This window comes from Tupaia chinensis, unplaced genomic scaffold, assembly GCF_000334495.1.
Source record: "Tupaia chinensis unplaced genomic scaffold, TupChi_1.0 Scaffold000546_1, whole genome shotgun sequence".
In the NCBI taxonomy this organism is placed as follows: domain Eukaryota; kingdom Metazoa; phylum Chordata; class Mammalia; order Scandentia; family Tupaiidae; genus Tupaia; species Tupaia belangeri.
This window is the reverse complement of record NW_006160058.1, coordinates 197,932-217,353: the sequence shown is the minus strand read 5'-3', so window position 1 is coordinate 217,353 and position 19,422 is coordinate 197,932. Positions and strand designations below refer to the sequence as shown.

Here is a 19,422-nt window from a genome sequence, read left to right as displayed (position 1 = left end):
TGTCCAAGATCCCGAGAAGAGAATGGAGGAGAAGGGATTGTGGCCTGGCCATCCCCCTGGGGGTGATTTCTCGCTTTCTGTCTCTCTTTCTTTCTCTGTCTTTCTGGCAAGCGCACACGCCCTATAGCAAAAAAACCTCTCTAAATGAATGAATAAATAAATAAATAAATAAATAAATAAATGTCCTAATAATTTTGGAATAAGGGGCCACCCAGTTACTTTCTGCACTGGCAAGTTATATAGCAAATTAAAGAGCAAGCTCTACCTGGTTATGTCTTCTGCTTCTTGTGGACAGACAGCTCTAATCCATGGTTTACTTTCCTGGACGTTCGAATTTTTCAGTCCTTTGTGTTATGTCCTCCTCTTAACTGAACGTGCCCTAGTTAACTGTCAATTTGGCTACAGAATAAGAGCTCAGGAAGGAATACTTATCTGTGGGGAAACAAATCCAGCGAGCATGTTCCTTAGCAACTAAAGAGTTCATCTTATACTGAGAATGATTATAAATATGCTTTGGGGATTACTCTTAAAAGGAAAAAAAATAAATTATGCTTAATTTAAATAAGATTGGTTGTACAAAGAAGGCATCCAAAATGCTTAATATATTAACAATAAATGTACTATCTAGTGATTATTTCTTCTCTTTAAGAGAGCAAAGACTCATTAGAGGTTCCTTTGGCTCCATACACAAAGCAAGGGAATAACTGGTTTCAAAAAAGAAGGTAGCAGCTCAGATTTTCTATGGCTACTGCCTACTGACACCCAAAATTATGAAGCAAAAGGACAAAATTGTGGCTACAAAAACTCAGACCTGGTCAACAATTCATATGTTGAGGAATTAGGACTTCTAGAGATAATTAAGCATTCTTGCTGCAAATATAAGAAAATGTGTCTACTGGAATATAATTACTTCCTTTATATAGCATGATGAAAGCCCAGAGCTGCTCTGTTTTCTGCCCATGTTCCGCTACTTGTACTTTTTTGAGGAGAGAAGGGTAAAAAAAAATGACAGTGAAATACTTTTCTGTAATTAAATATTAAATGTCACTAAATAAAATCCTTATTGATAGTTTCGAGGCCACTTGGCAGTTCAAAGAAAATGTTCAAGGAAAAATATTCATAAGGCATATTGACATTTTCAGTCACTCTAGGTCCAGCAGGAAAAGATGACTGGAAGAAAAAAAGCAATCTAGTACCACCTGCATTCTGTCTATTCACAGAGGTGCTGTGAAGATTAATAAGTACTTTGATTTTTATGGAAAAAATGAAAAAATTAAAAAACAATGTATCATTACTATTGTATTAAAATTAAGTACATACTCTTTTCTCTTTACTGTGTGTGTGCTTAACATTGCTATAGAGTATGTGCACTCACTGAGAGAGACAGAGAGAAAGAAAGCTAGACAGCACTCCCAGGAGGGATGGCCATGCTGGAATCCCTTTTCCTCAAATCTCTTCTTGGAATTTTGGACATGTATGCACACGTGCCTGGCATGTTTTTAAGGTGTTGGGTCCGGGACTAGAACCACACTGTTGGCCATATGGAAACCACCTGCCTTAACCACCACACCACAGTATATTCTCTATGAACAAATTCTCATTACTTGATTATGATTTCAGGCAATTCAGGCAATATACAGTATTACATGAGCTGGTGAGTTGGTACCACTGCTTAAATTCAGAGTGAATAGCCTGTTTAAAATAATTCTATTTCATTAAAAATGTACAGTTTATTTGAAGTCTACTTGGGGAAGAGACGGGAGACAGAAATACACATCTTGTCTCACTGCCAAAACTGTAAACTTTCTAGGTGTTAGATTTTGTATGATTCATCTTATATCCTCCAAAGTTCTTAAGAGTTGACTGTACTCAGAGGAAGTACTCAATACATATTTACTGAATAATAAATGGTGGACATAAGTGATCACATAGTTTTAAAATGATCTTGGTAGATATTAAAGCATTACATACAAATAATGTAAATAGAAAATATGATTTCCTAAAATATAACCTAAAAGAAAAAAGAGATTTTTATTACCAAGAAGAATAATTTCAGAACAGATAAAATATGGTTGAGCATAAGACATGAACTTTCAAGTCTGGAATAGATACATTTGATGGGACATACTATATAATGTATCATTATGGCAAGTAATTATAAGTGATTGAATCAGGTAAATGGTTGGGTGCTTTCAAACAATATGCTAAAATATTAAGCAATTAAGCATTTACGATATGGTACCAGTTAAATGTATCTTTTCAAATGGATTGAAAATTGTTATTATCAAGAGCTCTTCCTTCAGGAAAACCAAATGACCTAAATATTAATAATGAGAAATATCAGGATAACAGTGGGTTCCTCTTGATATTGGCAAACTTTTCTAATTATAGTAGAGAATAATACTATTGAATAACTAGATAGTCATTGAATAATGATTTTGGGAAAACTCAGTGATTAAAGTGAGGTCTGTTCTTCTTTTCAGATGAGAAATTAGAGACGTAGAAATGGTAAACAGATAAACCTAGTTACTTAGGTCTTTAGTGATTTCACCAGAACTATCTTGCCTCCTACATCCTGAAATGCTTCTTGCTCTCTCTTGTTCCCAAAATACCTGATTTCTGTCCTTTGTGTCTTCAATTGCTCCTTTTCCACTGGGGTAATTCTATTAACATACAAATTTGTTCCAGGCCCTCATGTCCAAAATAATCTCCTTTTACTCTATCCATTGAAGCATGAATCCATTTTTATATTTTACTCCACAGTCAGACTTCAGTTTTATATTTAGGGCCTATCTCCACTTTCTACCTCCCATTTTCTCCTCTCTGCCTCAGTTTCCTCATCTGTAAGATGTGGATGCAAGCATTTAACTTCACAGGCTTGTTTTGAATATTAAATATGTAGCACATGCATAGGTCTTAGAAAAGCACCTGAAACATTAGGGCCCAATAAATATTAGCAATTATTATTATCATTACCAACATAATCATTTTTGTATTTCTTTTATGAGAACCTTGGTAAATTAAATATATTTACTAACAAAATCTCTAGCATTCAAGAAATATTACAGTGGAATAATAAGAATCAAAACATAATAAATAATGAAAATAATTTATAACTTGCAAATTGAGTATTATCTATTTAGTATGACTTTGTGCTAAGAATAGATGCTGTCTTCATTTTTTGTTCCCAAAGAGTAGCCTATGGTACTAATTTTGTTAACTCTATATGAACCCACTGTGTTTTTCAAGCTGCCCGGGTCGAGATTCTTTCATTCTTTTTATTTTAGGTACTTTTTTCATATATTTATTTAATTTAAAGAAAGGCAGTTTTAACTTTAATAAATCAAAATAAAAAAATGTTAAGAGAACTTTGCTTAAGATTTAAAGCCAGGAAACAGGTTAGGATTCTGTTCAAATAGTAGGTATATGAACCTATCAACAACTCAAGAGAGAACAAAAATGCTTAACTCTAGAAAACAAAGCATAGGAGAAGATCAGTAATGTTTAGTAAAAAGTCATAAAATTCTGTTTCACCAGTTCAGTCTCATGTACATAATCTATCTTCTGTTGTAGTCTGATCTTTCATTTAAATTCTGGAAGACAGCATTCAATTCTTTACTTGTCCTTAGCTGGCCATTTTGTTAGTTGTTTTTGAACTATTATTTCTGTGTGTTTGACTTTAGTTTTCCTGATATAGCACTCCCTTTAGAACTTCTTGGAGAACTGGTCTGGTGTCAGTAAATTCCTTCAGGCTTTGTTTATCTGAGCATGTTCTTATTTTCTCTTCCCATATGAAGGATAATCTTGCTGGATATAGTATTCTTGGCTAAAATTGGTTTTCACTCAACACTTTGAATATATTTTCCCATTCTTTCCTTGTTCATATTGTTTCCGATGAGAGGTTTGCTGTAAGCCTGATGGGATATCTTTTGTAGTTAACTTGACATTTTTCTCTTGTCAGTCTTAGTATTCTTTGTCTGTGGTTTTGCTCAATCTGGCTATGATGTGTCTTGGAGAACATCTTCTTGGGTTGATTCTATTCGAGGTCCTTCATATTTCTTGGGTCTGGATCTTTGAATGCCTCTCTAGGTTTGGAAAGTTTTCTTTCAAGATTTCATGGAATGTATTATCAATGCCCTTATTAGTAGTCTCTTCACCTTCTGGGAGACCCATTATCTGAATGTTTGGACGTTTAATGATATTTAGTATTTCTTGCATATTATTCTCATTTTTATGGGCTATTTTCTCTCTTTATGGTGGATTTTTCTAGTCCAGTGATTCTGCTTTCTACATCTGAGATTTGATTTTCTGTATAATCTAGCCTGCTTAATACTTTCAAGGGAGGTTTTGACTTCCTGTATTATAGCCTTCATCTACAATAGTTCCATTTGATTCTTCCAGATCATGCAAGAACTTCCTCACCTCCTGGAACTCATCAGCTCTTTTCTCCCATCTCTTCTGAAGTTCATTGTCTCTCTTATCTTGCATCTCTGTTAGCTTTGTCACTAAGAATATTCTAAATTCTTTATCAGACTTTAATGTGAGTTCCCTTGTACTGTCTGTGGACAAAGAGGAGTTATTCTTCTCCCTTGGGGAGATGTCTTTTCTTGGTTCCTCATAGCTCTTGTGCCTCTCCAGTGATTTCTTGTCATCTGATGGGTTATTCATTTCTTCCTAATTTCTAGGAGTTCGATCTGAGCACTCAGAGGTGTGCAGGAGGAGGTGGTCTGCAATATCTTTTCTGTTCCATTTTTCTCCCTTTGTGTGGCAGATTCAGTGGGAATTGGGGAATATGCTGACCCTAATAGTATTGGGATGTTTGGCTAGGGTTGACTTAGACCTGTCTAGACACTCAGTGTATGGAGGCTGAGCAGCAAAGTGATTCGGTTAAAAAAGAAAGGATAAGAAAACAAAAGGAGTGAGAGAAAAAAGAAAAGAAAGACAACAAAAATATTTTTTAAATGAAAACTGTGTGACGCACGAGCACACTGTGCAAAAGCCCTAGCTCTTAGCTCCCATGGAGGAGTCAGTCTTCTTCGGAAGACCTGCCCTTTTTTGCCTCTCCTAAATGGGAGGGAGAAAAGGGAATTATTAGCAAGATAAAGGAAGATCTGAGAACCAAGAAAATACTTTACCTAAAACAATTTTTAAAAAGAAAAATTTTAAAAATGAAGACAGTGAGAGACATAGAGATAGAAAGAAACAGAGAGAAGGATACAGGGAGCTCTACCACTCGAGGATGGAGTCTGTAGGGTGAATTCTCAGCAGAACATCTTTATTTCTCTTACTCCCTGAAAGCACTCCTCCCACAGAGGAGTCCCAGGTTAAGATTCTAACCCTGAATCTCCATGTCAGTTCCAGCTCCCTTAACGACTAGGTCACAAGGCCATCTCCAGAGGTAATAATTTTTGCTTTTTATTTTTGAATATTTATTTTATTACTATTAATTTTTAAAATTTGCTATAAGGTATACACGAGAGAGAGACAGAGATAGAAAGTGAGGAAAGATGAGAAAGCAAGCCACAGGTTCAGGGCCAAACCATGGTTGGACATGTGGGAGTCCAGTGACCTAACCACCATGCCACATGCTGGTCCCTCTGGTTGTTTTTAATGTATCTTTTCATAAATGTTTACGGATAGACGTATGAAAGTTTAAATATATATCCATTAACATAAATACAGTAAGATCTGGCCTCAGAAACAATTATGTAAAGCTTTTATTCTTCACTTAGCATGACAATGATGATGAAGATTGTAAAAATATGGAGGAGAACAAAGGGGAAAAGAAAAAGGATAAAGGAATGAGGAGAAAGGGGAGAAGATCTAGCCTCTGATAATCATGTATCAGGCATGACTGTCAGTTAATCTCCACCATCAGAGCTACATGTTAGCATACTAGTTATATTACAGATTAAGAAAAACTGAGATGTAAAGAGTTTAGGTAACTTCCTCAAGGTTACTGTAATGGAGTTAGCATGAAGTCAGACATCTGGTTCTAGGGTCCTTGTTTCTAACCCACCTGTATTTAATGTTGGCAATTTCCATAGCAGCACTTACAGATTTGTTTCATTCTTTTTAATGGCTAAATCAATTTTTTTAGTGCTATACTCTAAATATTTTACTAGTCTTCTGGTGACAGACATCCATCCCCTTGTAATTTCTACCAGCTTTATTGAAAAATGACAATTTTGAGGATTTAGGCTTAATAACTGATTTTTTTAAAGAAATGTTTTATTTAAGTTTATTAAATTAATTTCTTTTTTAATTTGACCAGAGATGGACAGAGAGAGAGAGAGAAAGTGAGAAAGCAAGACACCACGTCTAGGACTTGAGCCTCGGTCAGCCATGTGGGAGTCCAGCGCCCTTAATCAACACACCACCTGCTAGCCCCTTAATAGCTGATTTTTTAAAAAATTTGCTAGAAGGTAACTATGATTGCTAGAGAGAGAGAGACAGAGATACAGAAGGAAAGCAAGAAAGCATTCTCACGAAGGATGGCTCACACCACAATCCATTTACCTCCATTTATCCAACCTTTTGGGATTTGGGGCATGCACACCCATGTGCCTGGTGTGTCTTTCAAGCCACTGGGTCCAGGACTTGAACCACACAGTCAACCGAGAGGGATCCAGCCACCTTAGCCACCACCATCCCACAGTCTGGTCCAATTTTATCCATATTATATAAGTCAAGTCAGATAAAATACTTGCTCAATTTTATTTTAATTTTTCTAAATAAATAGAATAATGTGCACCAACTGCCTAATTTCTTAGTTGCAATATCTAAATTTAACTTTTCCTTTTCCTCAGCTGCCAATTATACAAAAGCTAATACCTAGTAATACTAATCTTGATATTGATGTATCTGAAATTTCACTGTTGTATTTTTTTCAGGTGTTCAGAACATTTTGAAAGGAAAATAATGAGTACTTGTTTGTCTTTTGTTTTCATTTTGCCTATTAACTGGATCTTTTTATATTGCAATGCCCATCAAGACAGGTTTTTGCATGAACACCATAACATAGTTATTATCAGTTAATCACACTCCAAAAAAATTAAGATTTCACACTCTAATTAGAAAAATGGTGACTAATTCATCAGTAGATTTTGATTTACTAATATATTCACATCATGATTAAGCTATTGTGTATTTTCCAGCACACAAATATATTTTCTAGAAAGGATTTTCAGAAGAAATTGAACTCAAAGATTGCTTATTTATATAAAATTTTAAGACATAAGATGCTACCATAAAACATTTTAATATGGCTTGAAATCCTGTTGCTATCCACCAAGCGTTTCATCTATGCAAATAAACATCCTTGTAAAATGTAAGCTACTTCAGATTTCCTGGATCAAACAAGTCATATAAGCAAAAAAAAGTCTATGTGAACAAAGAATTGATGTTAAATTTATAAAGAAGTTGGTAAGAAAAAAGATAAACACATTTTAAAACTCTATGTGCTGAAAACAATTAGCAACAATAATCAACTCAGTAGTAATAGGTAACCCTAGTGTTCTGATTACGGGTCTTGAAATACCATATCAGCCTAAAAGGATGTGGGGTCATTAGGAAATAACTGATCCAGGCATATCATGAAATATACAAGATGAGCCTGGAATATCTTATCATATCCGAGAATAAGAAAGCTGTTAAAGAGCACCAGGATCAAATCTTGAGAACTAAGAATTTAATCATTAATAAGAATAAGAACTAAATTGAATTAAAACATATAAAAATTGGGGACAGGAGGTGGTGTGGGTGTAAAGATGCTGGATTCCCACATGGCTGACTACGGTTTAAATCCCAGACCCTGTGGCTTGAAAACCATGCCAGGTACATGTGCACACATGCCCAAAATCCTGAGAGGAGAATGAAGAAGGGATAATGGTGTGGCCATCCCTGCTGGGGACTGATTTTTCACTTTCTTTCTCTCTGGCAAGTGCACGTGCCGTATAGCAAAAATCTCTCCCTAAACGAAAATGAAGAGAGAGGACGGGGGGGGGGGAAGGAAGGAAGGAAGGAAGGAAGGAAGGAAGGAAGGAAGGAAAAAAATACAAAGGCAGTTTAGAAGAACATGTTAAACTACATCACAAATTTTGAGATAACTAGAAATTCACTGATTGAAAATTTGATGACTTTAAGATTTTCTTTTTTTTTTTTTTATTTTAGATGTCATATTGTGACCAATATGGGGATAAAAGAAAACTTACCTTTTAAAGACAAGAACCCAAAAATGTACTAATGAGTTGATGTACTATCTAGGGTACGTTTCAAAGCAAAATGAGAAGTGGAAAGGAAGAAAATGTGGTTGGAGCAGGCCCAGCCACTATTGGGTAATGACTGTTGATACTGCGTGATCAGACATGGGATTTCATTGATTATTTCTTTTTTGTGCATGTTTGAAAGTCTCTGAAATGAAAACGTTGTGTTTTGTTTTTGTTTTATATTTGTTTTGTTTTTGTCAGTAGCATTTAAAAAAGCTGCAGAACTACTTCAATAACCAAATCTTTGGAGATTAAAAAAAAAAAAAAAAAAAAGCAAACAGTTGCAGTCAAATGTACTAGGGTTTGCTTTGACTCCAAAGCAAGCTTTTATTAACCCAAGCACTGAGCAGGAGAACCTCCACCCTCCAGGCCAATTAATTATTTCTTCCCCAGTTGAATCTAGTTATGTCAAGCTTCCAAATATAAATTTTACTTGCCTTAGATATCAAGTTAGAAAAATAGCCACCAAATGTATAGAAGCTTCAGAGAGTATGTGTGATTTTCTCAAATGTCAGAAATTTAAAATATCTGGACAGCTCCATAGTGCAGGGTTAAGTGCTCTGTTTTGGGAACTGGATTTCACAGGGCTAACAGAGGTTTGAATCTCAGCCCAGGTAGCTTAAAAAATACACTGGGCACATGTGCTTGCATGGCACAAATTCTGACAGGATAGAGAAATGGAGGAAGAAGAACTGTGGTGTGACCATATCCCATGAGGAATGATTTCTTTCTTTTCTGTCTGGTAAGCATGTCACCCTCTGGTGAGTTAAAAAAAAAAAAATCAAAATATTTAATTTAAAAAGTCCTTAACGATGCACAGGAATTCAGAAAGAAGAAAAGCAGTAGGTCTTAGGATAACTAAGTTTTTTTACATTGGGACCAAATCTTTCTGGCATTAGATCTATTTTTTATCAGAATAAAAATAATTAATAATTATTAGTAAAATACCATTGACAGGAAACATTTTCATGGTTAAACATACTGTTGGATAAAAACACTGGTGACATATGTTCAAATATTACACCTATGACTAGAAGTTGGAGTATCCAAAAATTAACATTTCATTGGTTACTTTTTTGACTCAAGCACGAACAGTTGATAATTAAAATAATAATGATAACGTTTTCATCATTACATCTCAGTACTTCAGAAATCCCTGAGCTTTCTTACCAGAATAAATTAACTGATAACTTAAAAGGGGTGGGGGGAACCTAGCAATATTAGAAAACAGAGATTTAAGATAAGAATAGGGATTACTTTAGTATCAGAAACAGTATTTTTTCTTATAAATTCAGAGAGCTCAAAATACAATTTTGATAAAAGATAACTAATTCTTTCAGGGTCTGACAGAAATCCAACTTTCCCAGATAGCCCTTGGTTTTAATCAGTAAGTTCTGTCTGGTCCCATTGTGATAGCTATCTATCTATCTATCTATCTATCTATCTATCTATCTATCTATCTATTTATTTATGTTCCACAAAGCCTTTTGTCATAACACAGCCTAGTATTCATTATTCTTAGGTGAAATACAGACACCTGGGTTTTGTCCTTGTTTTTTTTGTTGTTGTTTGTTTGTTTTGTTTTTTGAGAGGTTTTTGCTATAGGGCACATACGCTCGCCAGAAAGAGAGAGAGAGAGAGAGAGAGAGACAGAAAACGAGAATTACACCCCGGGGAGATGGCCACCCTGCAATCCCTTCTCTTCCATTCTCCTCTTGGGATCTTGGGCGGGCACGCACACACACACGCCTGGCGTGAGTTCAAGACACTGGATCCAGGACTCAAACTGTGGTCAACTACATGGGAGTCCAGTGACATAACTATTAAGCCAATTGCTGGTCCCCTGTCCTTGTTTTGTAATAAAAAATGGCCAAAATATTATCTATGTAGTCATTAGATTCAAATTCTAAGAAAAGTCTTAAAATTATTGTAAGACAGCAATGTATATAAAATTTTACTACTCTGTGGTCTACCAGTGGGCCTTGAAAACTTAGTGGGACACCTCGCAGAAATGTGTATTAATTCATATGCCCTTGCCCAAAAAATGAGAAGGTGACTTCTTAAGTGGTAGGTCCAATAAAGCTATTTACTTATCTCCTAGAAGACTAGTGATGCTAAAAGTCTTTCTTTCCCAGTCTTCATATTCCTGACAATCTTTCACATAAAAGTATATAAAAATAGATTTATTCTGAATTGTGCACTTGTGGAATCAATGTGCTAATATTAAAGATTACTTTTTCATGTAACCTATAACTTTACAGGAAGTTATGAGTATTCCTATTGTTTGGCTTTAGAAATAAAACTTTTTTATTTGTACTTTTTTTGGTGATTACCTAAATGCAATATAACGATGTGGGGAGTGTAGACTTCCAAGTTAGATTTTCTGGGTTCATGTACCAATTCTTTTATACAACATCACATGTATGCTTCAGTTTATGAGTAAGTAGGATAAACATAGACTTTGTAAAAACACTTTTGAGGCATAAATAAGTTATATAAAACGGAGAACAAAGTAAATGGCAGGATAACTGCTCAATAAATGCTACCTATTATTATTACTGATTTACTGAAAGAATGGAATGCAAATATTCCTCTTCTTGCCCTTAGACAGCTTATGGCTTAATATTTAAGGAAAACAATTTGTTTTTCTGACTGTTTTTTTTTTTTTTTTTTTTGCCAGGGGGTATGTGTGCTCACCAGAGAAAGAGAAAGCTCCCTTGCTCCCCCAATTTTGGGCATGCATGCTCATGCACCTTTGTGTTTCTTAAGTTGCCTGGGCTGGGATTCAAATTGTGGTAGACTGTGTGGAATCCAGCTGTCTATGCCCAGCACTTAACCTCTGCACTATGGGTGCTGCTGTTAAACAATCTAAGCCAATTGTTAAAAGAGAAGAGGCGAGTTTCTGAAGAAGAAAGTTACAGGATGGAACACCTCCGGGGAAAAAATATTTGGGAGAAGATAGAATTTGTCCCCATTTAAAAGATGTGCAGAGATCAGTAAAAAAAAAAAAAGTGGTGGGAAGCAAGCAGATCTATCTAGAAGAAAATCATGTGGAGATTGCTTAAGAAGAAAAAATGTCCAGTGTGTCCAAAAACTCAGGTGGTTTGATATGACAAGAGACTGCCAACCTGAGAACTGTTTAGGGCTCCAAAAACCACAACGGAATCACATCACCTAGAGTCTCCAGCACAGATTCAATCAGAAATGTTCTCATCTCCTGGAGAAGATGAGAGTCCTTTATCATAATCTATGACCTCACTGCAGACTGATATATTCATCACCTAAGAATCTGCTAAATTCTTATCTGATTACTTTGTCTGGACAGCCCACCATTGAAAGCGAACTCAGAACAATTAATTGACATGGTGACAGTGGTGATGTTCTCTACTTTTAAACTCTTGGGAGCAGACCTCAATCTGCTAGAAAACCCTGAGTATAACTCAATGTTTAATGCTGTCTTCTCTTTCACCATATCTAGACCATTACACCAGAAAAATAAATAAAAGCCCCTTCTGGAACACTACACCAGAAAAATATAACTAAAAAACCCCTGAAAGTCATTGATGACTATATGACTGTTTCATTTACCCAGATAGCAGGATTATGTAGAGTTTTTTTTTTTTTTCTGATTATCTGATTCTTTTGTCATGTTTTTTCTTTGCCCATATCCTTCATCTACACTTTGACAACATATGGCATGCATTTGCCTAACCTGACGGTCTATTTATGGTAACAAAACTTTGTATAAATTCATCAAACAAACCAAAAGGATGACATATGACAACTATGAAAGGGAAACATGTATTCAGAGAGACATACATTTAATGGGGTTGTCAGAAAAGTCATGATGTATTTTTCTATTTTCCTGTGAAAAGATGTGTCATGACTTTCCCGACAACCCAATATTTCACGACCACGTCTCTTATTCTGATCAAATGTAGAAAGAGGTACAAACACCTACTGCAGATTTACTAAGCGCAATGTCAAAGGCCTTCGAAGTTTCAAATCTCCATGGGAAATTGAACCATTCATTTGAAAGCATCCTAAAACCTCACTTCCTAAACTCGAAGGACCCAATTACTTAAAGAAAAATAAAATAAAATCTTAGTCTTAAATCACCAGAGAGAGTCTAAAAACATAGTCAGATGGCTTTGACATTTTTCTGTAAGCATTTTTATTTTCTCTAAGAAAAAAACATCATTCATAGCTGCACCGGGACAAATGAGAAAGCTAACTGGTTAATCCTGTCTCACACCAGCCTTTCTTTCCCATGTCTTATTTCATATATGACGTATAAATATCTTCGATTTTCATCTACCCTATTCTAAAATATGTTAACATTATTTAGAAAGCACACTGCTTAAAAATAAAAACAAAGCAATTCCTTGAAAAAGGATTACAGTGCCTCGGGTCGACCACAGTTTACCTTCTTAGCTCTGTGGTGTACAACAACAGCTGTTACTCTTTGGGAGAAAGTGCAATCTTCTTAGAAGTGTCATGCCCTCGTCTGTCCTGATGAACCAAGTTAGGCACTTCTTTTTCACCTTTACTAGTTAGCTGATTCTCTTCTTCCCATTTTTAGCTAATTGGGAAATAATGTTTTCAGTGTGACACTTTTTCGAATTAACTAACTGAACTGAAAAGCGATGACTTTCTGCTTCCTTGTTGTCTCCATGTCTCTATTCCAACCAGAGGCTGGCTGCCCTGCACATCTCATTGTCATCGTAGTACTTCTGCTTTGTCTTTGTATTATAACAAAGAATTGCTTGATTATCTGTCTGCCTTCCAAGGATGGTAGGCAAAGAAAGTACATAAAAATCAGAGATAGCTTGAAACCAGAACAATCCACGTCATACTTCTGTTTGTGGCATAGTGAGTAAGGCAATGGACTCCCAACATTGTCAACCACATTTCGAGCCCTGGACCTGGCAACTTGACACTCATGCCAGGCACTTGTGTGTACACGCCCAAGATCCCAAGAGGAGAATGGAAGAGAAAGAATTGTGGCATGGCCTTCCCACCTGGGGGATGATTTCTCATTTTCTGTTTCACTGTCTCTGACTCTGGTAGGCGAACATGCTCTATAAGAAAAATCTCTCTCTCAAAAAAAAAAAAAAAAAAAAAACAGTTGTTAGACTGGAGCATTTGGCACACTAATGATTTCATGAATAAATAAGAACAAAATTTAATCACATATCAAATATCAAAATATTAACAATACATCTTTCTTTATGACTGCTTTATGTAGTTGAGGCACCTCTCTGTTACCTGCTTACCAAGCTCTATACAGCACTTGCTCATTCATGTAGGAGACTCTTCCCACTATGTGGATTGCTTGGGCCATGTACTTATGTCTGAGATTAACAAAAGAAAGAGATGGGACCAGCAGATGGCATAACAGTTACATCACTGGACTCCCACATGGCCAACCATGGTTCAAATCCCAGACCCAGTGGTTTAAAACTTGCACCAGGCATGTATGCGTGTATACACAAGATCCTGGGAGGAGAATGGGGGAGAAGAAATTGGGGCGTGGCCATCATCCCTGGGGAGTAATTTCTCACTCTCTCACTGTCTATATCTCTCTCTCTCTTTCTCTCCCTCATTGGTGAGTCCATGCACCCTAAGACCAAAATGTCACCCACAAAACAAATAAAAAAAGAGCAAGAGACATCCATTATTACTCTAAGAAAATAAGAGATTCCAAAATGGAAACAGAATATCTAAATCTAATATAGTAAAACATTGCTAGTCAATTTTTCAGAAACAGGCATCCAGCAAGGCCAGGCTATGTTTACTACAAAAATTTCAACTTTATAAAAAGTTTATTAATACTAGCTAATAGAGTTGCCAGTTGTGACTCTAAAACGTTAAATGTTCATTTGATAGGAGAAAGACCCACAATGATTATTTCTAGACACATCAGTGATCTCTTTTTACCTTCCCTACCCATTCAACTCAACTACTTTTATTATTTCTTATTTGCAAGGGCCTAGGCTAACAGTCACGTTTTTGAAGAAGGTTTTCAGAAGGGAAAGCCTGAAATATGGAGTACCATATTATGTCATCACAAACTGTCCAGCCACTAAAGTAGGCAATTTAAATCCAATTCCATTAGCTGTTACTTTAAAATTTAGCAGTGATCATCTTATTTTTTATATTCAAATCTTTCCACAAAGAGAATGACTCAAGGATAATTATCAAGTAGATTATACTGTTTTCCCACTTTGCTCCCTTAACACATCAAAACCTTTGATACATGTGAAAATAGTGTTTAAGAAGAGGCAACATGATTAGAACAATATAACATACTAAAGCAAAACAAATTAGCTAGGAATGAGAAAAATATATCTTTTGGTTGTGGCTGAGCAGTTGGTCAAGTGAAAAGCCTTTCCTATTTACCTCAGAGCAGCCTTTGCAAATCTTACCCTGTTGCCCCAAAGCCTATCATCCTACGTGAAACATTCAAGTCACTGAAAGCTCTTGGGATGGCCTAGGAAAATTAGCTAATCAAGTAATTTTTAAGTATCATCCTGTACCAGGCATAGTATTTGATGCATTCTCACAGACATAGATGTGTTCTTACAGAGGAGACGTTTAACATCAGTCAACTTACTCTTGTGCTTTCAATTCCAATACTGAGCACTATAAATAAAAAAAACACAACCTGAATAACCGATTATATGATGAATAGAACCCCAATATGTCTCTAATCCTGTTAATTTAATCCTGTTAATTTATAGAATTGATTACAGAGAGCCAATATTCTTAGTTTTGAATATAGCTATTAGAGAAGCTAAAAGCAAAGGCCAAGGTCTCCAAAGTTCTGGGTAGTGTTGATTTTCTTCTTTTAAAATCAATTGTCAAATATATTTACAAGCCAAGAAGCATGAGATTGTAAAAAAAAAAAAAATACAAACTAATATGTTTAAATTCTATTTCTGGGCTGGCCCTGTGGTGCAGTGGTTAAGAGCTGTGCATAGGGAGCTGGATCCCACATGGCCAATCATGGTTCAAATCCTGACACAGAGCATGTCTGTGCATGCCCAAATCCCGACAGAATGAAAAATGAAACATTCAAGAAAAAACTATTGATTGCAGCATGATCATGCCCCACTGGATCATGCTTTTTCTCTCACATGTCCTCTGGTAAAAATAAAATAAAATAAACCTATTACCTTCTATAAAAAAAAACTAAAGCAGCTTATGGTTTCCAAAAAAAAGAAAAGAAAAGACAAGAAAAGTCTACACCACCAAATAGAAGTTTTTCATTCATTCATGACTTAATGAATTTCACCGTAATTGTTAAGTATTACCATAGTACCCCTGATTTACTTACTTCAAAATAAATCACCTCTTGGTTTAATGATGAATGTATTTCAATAGCCTAATAGCAATTTAATTTTGCATAGCTCTATTAACTATGCAAAAGACTCAAAACTGAAGATTTGTCATTTTTATCCTCTTTATTAAGAACTTGGACTATTTATTTAATATTGTTTAACTAAATTGTTTGCTTGTCTCTAAAGTAGCTAGAGAGGCCAGATTGAGCAATTGGCAAGTGATAAACCAAGTGATTAATTTAGATCCATAATTACTGTTGAGTAGATGAACAAGAGTCACACGCATTCTACACGGAGTTTCTTGGAAGACACAAGTAATGTGTTAAAGCAATTCACATCAGTTCATACATTGTTTATGCCAATTGTGTCAAAATGGCCATCTGTCTAGAACATTTTTTATCTATTTAGAATTTGGCACAATGGTTGGTTTTTCTTGACCAGCTCTCAAGCACTGACCAACAGGTGCCTTGTATGGCACATTACCCACAAGTGAATTTTGACTACTGGCATTTTAGGAAGAAAAAATATGCCCCCTAAATCTTGATTTATTCTTTTTTTTTTTTAATATTCAAGAGGGCATGTTTACTCAATGAAGAGGAAATGAAAGACAGAGGGAAAGTGAGAAAGTAAAAAAGCACATGGACATGGTCATGCCACAATCCCTTATCCTCTCTTTCTCCCTCCTTTGGGGATGTTGGGCATGCATGCACACTTACATGGGCCATTTCCCACTCTATCAGGTCGAGACTTAAACTATGCAGTTGGCCACATGGGATCCAGCCACTTTAACCACTACATCATGGGTTAGACTTTTATTTTTCTTTTAATATGAGACAATTTTCTTACGATTGTGAATTTTTTTACTTTACTTTGCATAAATGTTTTAACATTTAAAAATTATGCTTTTAATAACCTACGTTTACATGTATTTTCATTCTATTTTCATATTGTGGCAACTTCATGCAATTTAAACTTTTTTTGTTAAAATAATTAAGGTTATCGCATTTCTTTGCTGCCTATTTCAAACTAATTCCATCTAATTTCTGTTTTCATGACCTCTATTAGTGGCTTCTAATAGTGGTAAAATATTCTCTGCACAAAACCCAAATGCAAATAGGCTTCTATGTTCTTCACACTAGTTAAATGGCCAAATTTTCTGAGAGACTCCTGAACAATGTTTATAGTCTCATCTGGAAATCACAAAGATGTAATTTACTATAAATAATACAAATCTGATTCTTAAGAACTGTTGGTGCCTCCAGAAACCATGCAGCTTCCTAACTAGTATCAATAGGGTGTATATTTTTAACCATTCCATTCCTCCACCATCACTCCCAGAGCAACCTTTCAATCCCTGTAAGGGGACCCAGTCTAGCATTTGGGACAAGAACACATGAATCAGATCATTTAAGTTTTTCTCTCTTCCCTGGTCTAATTCTTGAATGGCTCCCCCTAATTATATCATCGAATCTCAGATCTGTAGACTGATGTTCAAGGTCTTCCTTCCGTTGGTACCAATTTCATGTGCTCAGGTAGTCTACTTGTCAATCATTCCAATAATACACCATTTTAAGACAGATCAAAGTCAACAGTATAACTCTAAAGATACTTATACTTTCCTCTACCCTTGGAAAGCCCCCTCTTCCTTTCCTATCAAAATCTATTTAATATTTCAGAGCTACTTCCTCTCTGAAGCTTTTCTAATATCTAGGTAAAGTTTATCACTCACATAGGGTTTTTAAAAAATCCTCTATTGAATCCCATATTTCATTCATACTGAAATTGTATGTCCTCCCTTCTCCAGTCTAAGTGATATGTGGCCAACCACAGAAGTCTTTGCATTCTCTAAACCACCACAGATTGATAACCAATCCACTTTTATTGAATCAAGACCTGAAGGTATTACCTCCTCAAAAACGGGGTTCCACAGCACCTCTAAACTACTAATATCATTAGCACTGAAAAAGTTCCATCTGTTCTTGTTGGAAAACCTACAGCTAGGGGGTCACCAACTGACCACCAACAGGCCAAGTAAGCTTAGAAGTAAATTTTGTTTGGCCTGCATAGTGTCCAAAAAAAAATTAGCCAACATTTATAAGCCAGATTTCATGTCAAAAATCTGGATTTGGCTTCTCCTGAACAACAACAAAAATCTAAAACCACCAGGCCTGACTTTCTAAATGAAAACCATCTGCTAGAACTGAGTGCAATGGCTGGTCTGGGAGGCTTGCATACTCTTTTGCCACAGACCACACTGAACCCTCCTATGCCCATAAAGAAGGGGTCAGTTGTCATCTATTATCATGGTTACACTGTCACTTTTTCATTGTATAGACCTATTTCTCTGTTAAAAATAAGAAAACAAAAGCGTGATTTTATGCCATGTGTGCATGTACTTTATCTGAATTTTAATTTATCCAACTTGATTTATGTGTGTTTTTCAGTTTGTAATGATTAACTTATATTTTCCCTTGCCTTCTCTTTCCTTCAGCTAAACTGAAGCGGTGCGGATGTGCTCACAAAGAATAAGTCAACTATCATCATCAGGTTAGTATTACTATGATACTGACCTATTTTTTTTTTCCCCTCTTAGGGTAGAAAATAGGACATGGACAAAAGAAAGCTGGAAGGGAATTACTGAAAGGGAATTATTTTTATAAATATGTGAGCATCTGCCTCTAGACCTTCACTCTAGTCCACTGTGAATTGAGTCAGGTTTTGCTACGTCTGACTTGCAAAAATTGGAATCTTAGCATCTCTACTCAAACCTAAAGGTAGTCTGCTAGCCAGAATCATTTGCTGATCAACTCTAAATAACAGTGTTCCAAATCTAGTGAAAGAAAAAAAAAAAAAAAAAAACTAAACATGAAGACTAAATGAACGCAAAAATAAGATCTATTTAATTGGAGATAATCTGGAAAAGAAGGAACCTTATAAAGGCTAGCAATAGTGGAAAATGCCAAGACTCCAAGTATAACTCCTACAATGGAAACAAGAGAAAACAACTGTTTAAAAGGAAAACATTTACTCCTGACATTATGAACTCGCCATATTCCAAAGGGATTTCACCAGCAAGGAAAGACCTGGGTAAACAGGCATAGAATAGTCATAGCACAATCAGAGACCTCTATACAGAGAAGTCAGCCCCATCTCAACCATTAAAGAGAGCACATTTTCAGCTTACAAGCATAACTCTGCACTCCATTTTACTCTCAATTTAAAACATTTCTTCACAAAGTAATTAGAAAACACCTCACAGTGAAGGAAAATATCAACTCAGTAGGGGAGTACAGATAGATCAGATTAACCTGGCTGCCCCAAATAAGCAATGATTTGCATGGATGATAATTTTAAGAGAGAAGAAAGCGAAGTTTGCTTTCTGAGCCTTCAATTCCCAAAGCAATGTGTACTTGGTTCTGATGGGTGTGCATTTCTACATACTCACAAAAGCATTGGAAAAAATTCAGCCTGTTTTTCAAAATCCTTTTTTACATAACTCCCAACCACACAGTTTCCAACAGACAAAATATTTGAATGATAGCATTTTCCCATTACATCCTAAAAATAACCTATCTATTCTTTAAAATCAAATGTGGCAACTGTTTATAGCAAACTCTTTTTTTTTCCTAACATGCTAGCTTTTACTTAAATATTACACGCAGCCTGGGATTCTGATGCAAGGGAAAAACTTGTAACACCTGCTCTCTGGCCTTCAACGAATTACTTTCAAGCATTTAAGCCAAGATTCACAGTAGGAAATATATTATCCGTAAGTACTTTACATACACATACCTGAAACAAAATTTAATGAT

At 35.7% G+C, this 19,422-nt stretch overlaps 1 protein-coding gene and 1 long non-coding RNA gene across 3 annotated transcripts in view; one reads left to right on the top strand and one right to left on the bottom strand.

Annotated features, from left to right (window-relative positions):
• The window catches only part of LOC102471472 (cGMP-dependent protein kinase 1-like), a gene marked incomplete at its 5' end in the record, with an annotated part of 641,417 nt that overhangs the window by 428,340 nt on the left and 193,655 nt on the right, over window positions 1-19,422 (bottom strand). The gene's annotated exons all lie outside the window — the stretch shown is intronic.
• LOC102469626 (uncharacterized) overlaps window positions 1-19,422 on the top strand; it is a 75,200-nt gene that overhangs the window by 35,616 nt on the left and 20,162 nt on the right. For both annotated transcript variants that reach the window (XR_335837.1, XR_335836.1), the window contains exons 7-9: window positions 8,173-8,336; window positions 18,102-18,157; window positions 19,249-19,379. This is a non-coding gene — a long non-coding RNA (uncharacterized LOC102469626). The remainder of the gene's footprint in view (window positions 1-8,172; window positions 8,337-18,101; window positions 18,158-19,248; window positions 19,380-19,422) is intronic.